This window comes from Myodes glareolus, chromosome 10 (genome assembly GCF_982192425.1).
Source record: "Myodes glareolus chromosome 10, mMyoGla1.1, whole genome shotgun sequence".
Classification (NCBI taxonomy): Eukaryota; Metazoa; Chordata; class Mammalia; order Rodentia; family Cricetidae; genus Myodes; species Myodes glareolus.
The window spans coordinates 56,460,421-56,467,240 of record NC_142035.1 but is presented as its reverse complement, the minus strand read 5'-3'; positions in this window follow the sequence as shown (position 1 = coordinate 56,467,240).

Here is a 6,820-nt window from a genome sequence, read left to right as displayed (position 1 = left end):
TCTCTTCTTCATTCCCATGTGACCTGGACTAGATTGGCATGAGAGAAAAAGGTAGGTGCCATGGGCATCCTCTTCAGTGTCAGCAGAGCAGGAAGGAAGCCAACATACTAGCAGGAAGAGCAGCCAACATACTAGTCCCAGGTCTAGAGATTCCCACCAGTGCAGTGCTAAGTGGGCTGAGCTGATGCGCACGCTGCTTTGTTAAGTGTCCCCTCTTCCTATAAACACACCTGCAGGAAAACAAAACTGTCACCAGAAGATTGCCCAGTAACAGGTATGGTAGTAATCCCATCCAGACTCGTAATCCCACCACCATCTCAGGAGACCGAGGCAGGAGAATTGAGAATTTGTGGCCAGCCTGGGTTATTTAGCAAGATGCTCCTCCAAAAAAATGGCAGGAGATTAGGGGTATAGCATGCTCACCTCCCATGTGGAAAAGCCTGGGTACAGTCTTTAGCATAGGGGCATTTTCCACTAAGCATGGACTCTTAGGGTGGGATGGGGGTCGCTCCATGGTTCCAGGGGCTGATGCTACTCTGCTTTACTTGCCTGATGCATCCATCCGTGCCTGCTAAGGAGTTACCACCCACCTGCCCCCACGGTAAGAGCTGACTCCTCCTGAGCTTAATTAAGGATGGTTTTAGAGATTGTTTCCTTTCTACTAGTGCATTCTGTCTTCTCGGGCTTTAATGCAACTGGTGAGGTTTAACCCTAGCCAAGTCCAACGTGGTTTTCCTGTGGCTCCCCTCCTACACATTCCATCCCTTTGGCCTTGCGTTAGTCAGGAGAGGGATATGGCGAGGTGACAGCCACTCACACATGGCTGGAAAGTAAGTGTAAAGAGGGAGAGCAGAGTCCCTAGGGTCCCTAGCAGCTCACCTCTACTAGTCTCAAGGCCTCCTGCTTGGTCCTGCATTCCTGAGGTTCCAATCCCAGGATCAAGTCACCGAGATGGACCCTTGGGACACACTCAAGATCCAAACCATAACAGCTGTGTCATTTTCACTGACGTCTGACTTCATTCCTCTCGTTTTAAGTTCTGAGGATACTGTGAAGTGACTTCTCAAGACGTTTCCTGAGTAAACACCATTTCATTAATTACTCAAATGAATATTACACCACAGTGGCTAGTGATACTTTTATTTGAAAAACTGAGGAAAAACTGCCAGGAAGAGGTTTGGTAACTTGTCCAGAGTCGCATAACTAGTAGATCTTAAGACATTTTATTCTGTTACTGTGATTGACAGCTGGGCTGGATGTGTTCAGATTCTTTACTTTTTATCCAAGGAACTGAGGTAAGGATTCAGATTGCAAAAGTATCAAGGTAACTGTCAGAAGCAAAGCACTGGAACAGCTCAGGTACATCATCAGGAGTGACACAGAGTCACGTGGGTAAAGGAACCTAAGGACCTGGTTATTATTTAGGTCTTCCTTTGATAAGTTTTCAGAGAAGGGGAATTTTACTTGGTCAGGGTTGTGGTTTGAATGATTCTCTTTTAACTTACAGATTTAAGTTGTATGACTGCTCTCTACTGTGCATGGCCTTTCCCATAATGCATCCTATTATAATCATACATACCTAGTTATACACAGGCAGAAAATGCTAAAAAAAGAAAAAAAAAGGTGTTCTCAAAAGTACTGCACCTGCACCCCAAATCAGTCTAAACCAAACTGGCCCATCTCCCTGGGCTTCAGGATGTTCTCTAAGGTATGTTTGAATAGAACTGGGGCCTTCTTAAGAGGTGTCCAATGGGAGGAACTTATTTCCATCATTCAAAGCAGTTTTATGTGGGATGTAATGAAAGACCCGGATAAATCCAGATCCCTCTAGCAGAAAAAAAAAATAGAGCCAAAAATCTAATCGGGAGAGATCAAAAATCTAGATTAACCAGTTCAGTGACTCTGTTTCAGGAACTGGCTAAAGATAAAGTTAGATTATAATCTTGAGAAACAGGGAGTTAGCCCCTTGTGATTATCACTGGTATTTTTGGAATTTTCCAATGACGTCCTCCCTACCCACTTTGGATGGTTTCTTCCCTTAAATACCCCTTCTCCCAGCTACTCGGGATCAAACTCTCTACCCCTGCATGGGAAATGAGTTTTGGCCCCAGCGCACTTGTTCCTGTCCTGTCAATAAATCTCGTATGATTGCAGCAAGGACAGTCTCTCGTGAGTTCCTGGGGGGGTCGTGTTATCCCAAGACTTGAGTGAGAGTCTCCCTGATCCGGAGGTCTTTCTGTAATACAAGTGGGGGCCCCAGGTTGCTGAGTGCTGTGTTTGGAGGGGTGTATGCATAGCCCGAGCTAAGTGAAGTTTCTGGTTGCTAAGTTCCTCTCTATGCTTGTTCTGCCTCAATTCCATCCCAGAACAGTCTGATTTCAAATTTTAGTCTCTACAGAATTCCAAAGTGAAGTTTCTACACAGACTTCTACTTGGGATTTACTAGGATGTTCTCTGGTGATGAAGTCTTATTCCATAGACATATGTGGTTCAAAATCAATTGCATGTGAAGGAAATAATGTTGAGTTTATGGAAGCTACACCTGCCTTGAAGTGTATAGCTTCAGTGCAGTTTGATGACTTTTGTTTTTCACCTATGTTGCCAGTTATGTGTACCAATTTAACACTTGTCCGTCTGTTTCCTTTACATAGCCTCTGGTTTTGCACTTCAATCAATGTCCATGTTAATGCCAAATTATTTGGTGTTGATGGTCATAACTTTGTTACTTGTTAATTATAACTCTTCTTTTCACTAAAGTTTTTGTACACTTTAGCACGTGTTTGTCTTGGTGTTTACTTTGCTTGATATTAAAAGCAAACGTTCTGACTTGTAAAATAATTGTGTTTACAATTTCATACACAGGTATACTATATTTTGATCAGAATAACACCCAGTTCTCCCTTTTTATCCCCTTTCTACACCTACTCCCCCTGGATCCTTTCTTATTCCCAACATGTCCTACTTTCTTAAAAAAAAAAAGGGGAGGGCTGGTGAGATGGCTCAGTGGTTAAGAGTACTGACTGCTCCTCCAGAGGACCCGGGTTCAATTCCCAGCACCCACATGGCAGCTTGCAGCTATCTGTAGCTCCAGTTCAAGAGAATGTGACATCATTGTACCAATGCACATGAAATAAAGTTAAAAAAAAAAAAACCTACTGGGATTAGTTAGGGCTGTTTGCATCAGCATGGGTATGGGGTTATTTAGATCTTGTACAATTTACCAGTGGCTACATCTCTGTAGAAAAGTGACTCCCCTCACTCCATCAACCAAATTAATTGCCTATAGCTTTGAAAGACCCCCGATATTGGAAGACTCTCACTCAAGCCTCGGGATGACGCGAAACCCCCCAGTAACTCATGAGAGACCGTCCTTGCTGCAATCACATGAGGTTTAATGACAAGACAAGATGGGAACCAGTGCACTGGGACCGAGACTCATAACCCACGCAGGGGAAGAGTTCGACCTCGAGTGACGGGGAGAAGTAGTTTTTATAGGAAGAAACCACGCAGCCCAGTAATCCATAAGGAGGGCAGGGAGGGTGTCACAGAAAATTCCGAAAATTCCAGTGATGATTACAAGGGGGCAATTCCCTGCCTCTCAAGATCATTCTCAAGGTCATAATCAGTTAGTTCCTATACTAAAAATACCAATGATAATTACTAGGGGGTGATAATTACTAGGGGGAATCTCCCTGTTTCTCAAGATTATTCTCAAGATTATAATCTACCTTTATCTTCAGCTAGTTCCTGAAACCCTGAAACTGACCAATCCTAGATTTCTGAGTCTTCTCTTCCTGCTAGATTTTTGGCTCTATTTTTCTGCTAGGGGAATCTGGATTTATCCAGGTTTTTCAGCTTCTTAGCTAGGAATGGGACCTTGGGTACTCTTCCCTCACCCATGCTGGAATGCCGATGGATCCATTTCCTACAGGTCTTGGGTAGTTAACCAGAGCTGTGGTGAGTTCGTGGATTCAGAAGTTCAGAAGGCAGCATTTCTATGACACTTTCCCACACTCCGGCCCTTACAGTTTTTCCTCCTACCCTCTCCCAACACATTCCCTGAGCCTTGGACTAGGGTTGATGGAGCTGTCCTACTCAGGGTTGAGCGCTCAACAGGTGACTTAGTCCCAGCACTTTGACCAGTTGTGAGTCTCTGCAGTAACCACCACCCACTGCACAAAGAAGCTCCGTCACCCACGGTTGAGAGCAGCACTAACCTATAGGTATGAGCATCAGAACATCAGAACTAGGTAACTTTTACCTTCTAGGTAACTTTGCTGGCTGGTTTTGTGTCACCTTGACACAGGCTAGAGTCATCTGAAATGCCTCTGCAATATCCAGCCGTAGGGCATTTTCTTAATTAGTGATTTGTAGTGGGAGTCGCTGTATCTAGGTAACATAAAAGGTTACATAATGCCTTACTAACTTTATTTTTTTAAATGCTAATGAAGCAGGGACATCAGCCGCTGAAAGGCATTGGGTCAGAAAAAAACTGCTGAATTGAGTCAACCTGTGTACTGCAAGGATGTTCTAACATTTGAATGGAAACCAGGAAAGGCGTTGCGATGGGGTCAAGGTTATCCTTATGTTTCTGCAGGAGACAGGAAGTTGTGGACACCATCAAAATTAATAAAATTTCGACATGAGCAAGGGGAGTCTCTTGGATGCCTTGACTGCTGGCAAGGATAGCACAACTCTAGAAAGAAAGATACATGGAAAGCCTTTGAAACAGCTAATCCTCCTACTTGGGGACAGTTTAAGAAATTGTCTAAAGAAGGGGAAGCAATAATTGGTTGGCTTTAATTGGGAACCTTAGAATGTCACAACTTTGTTCCTTGCTGTACTGTCTGTGGTAACCGCACAGGTAACGGGGACTAATCACGTATACATGCTTATATTCCCAATCCTCCCATTAACAAAAGGGTAATTTGGGGGAGATATGGGTATTCCTGTCATGGTCAAAGAATCTTCTTGGCTACCTAGTCCTTAAGACCACAGAGGACCTGCTAGACCCAAGGAGGAGGGTAAATAAGTTGCAAATGATACTGTGGGAGTGCAGGGTGTTTCTATTTGTATGGGTAATGGAACAAGCAGTCTAAATATGACTTTTCAAATATGGCTATCCGTAGTTAATACTACCCAGTATTTTCATTATAAACTTTATTCGCTTCATGCTTCTGGAGGACAGGAGATTAATACTGCTAGTTCCTTAAATCTGCTGTTTTGTGAGATGTGGGGTTACCAACAAGGAATTAACTGGATACACTGGCAACAATGTAAATGCGAGAACCCTGGGGTGTGTGTTAATATCTCCCAAGGAGAAGTCATTGATTGGAGCCCCTATGGCTTCCCTCAAGGAAAATATTCTCACTCAGAATTGAGATGGCAAAGGCATAGTTTGAATGGAACTAGAGAAATTCGTTCTACTATGGATGAACCTACCCAATGACATGGATTTGGCATGTCAGCTCCCGTGTTGCAGTTTGGCAATTCAGTTCAGACTAATTTGTGGAAATTAGCAAGTGCTTTCCTTCCTCTTAACGCTTGGAAGGGAAAGTTAAACATTAATGATGGTCAGTGTCCTTTGTCCTTTAGATAAAATCCATTACTTTGGAGCCTGTGTACCATTACCTTGTGTATTACAAAAAGGGCCTATACAATGGTACCCGAGTAATGATAGTATCACTTGTGAGTGATATACTCTTCATACCTGTATTAATGCTAGTGTGTTATTGGGTGTCACTTCTGAAAGTTTATATATTCTTAGAGCAAGGCCAGTAGTTTGGATGCTGGTGAAGTTGTCAAGACCACGGCAAGACTCACCTGTGATGATCCTAGTCCAGAAACTTGCTGAAAGAATATTAAGAAGAACTTGTAGAAGGTTTAGATTGGTTGCTGCTGTGGTTATGGGAATTACTGCATGGGCAGTTACTGTGGTGGCAGTTGGACTGACCCTTCATAAGGAAATCCAGGCTGCTGAATTTATTCAAGACTGTCATAAAAATTCTGCAGAACTTTGGACTAAGAGAAATGGAGTAGATAGTGAGGTAGTTAATGAAACAGCTGATTTGAGACAAATTGTAATCCTAATGGGAGATCAGTTAGAGACACTGAGAGAGCAAATTAAATTAAAATGTGATTGGAATGTTACATCTTATTGTAGTACACCTTTTAGGTTTAATGAAAGCAATTATGATTGGGAAAGGGTTAAAATGCCTTTTGGGGGGTCACCCTAATTCTTTTCAAATGATTTATGATTTACAACAAGAAATTAAGGAAACTTTTAAAAAATAAGTTAACTGATGTATCTAGGATGGATGTTACAGAAAGCATTGCAGATACTATAGCTTCATTTAACCCTATGCATCATTTTAATAAATTTCTTTTTTATTTATTTAAAAGTTTTTTTCACTTCACATATCAATCACAGTTTTTCCTACCTCTCCTCCTCCTGCTCCTCCCTCTACCTTCCCCCCACCAAACCCTTCATTTACTCCACAGTAAGGTCTCCCATGGGGAAATCAACAAAGTCTGGCACATCAAGTTGAGGCAGACAAGCCTCACTTCCTTGAATTGAGACCCAAGATATCCCTCCAGACTCTCTTAAGGTAGTCAAACGCCTTGTCATCTACTGAATAGATTTTTCTATTCTAGTGATATACTTGGGGTTTTTTTTTTTTGCTATAATAATTTCCCTGGCTTTAAAATGTACTCTGGCTTATAAGATTATGAGAGAGCATAACAGAAAAAAAGGCTGTCTTCACCGTGACTACATCATCTTCAACATGATCAAATCAGCTTTAACTAAAGGGTGAAATGT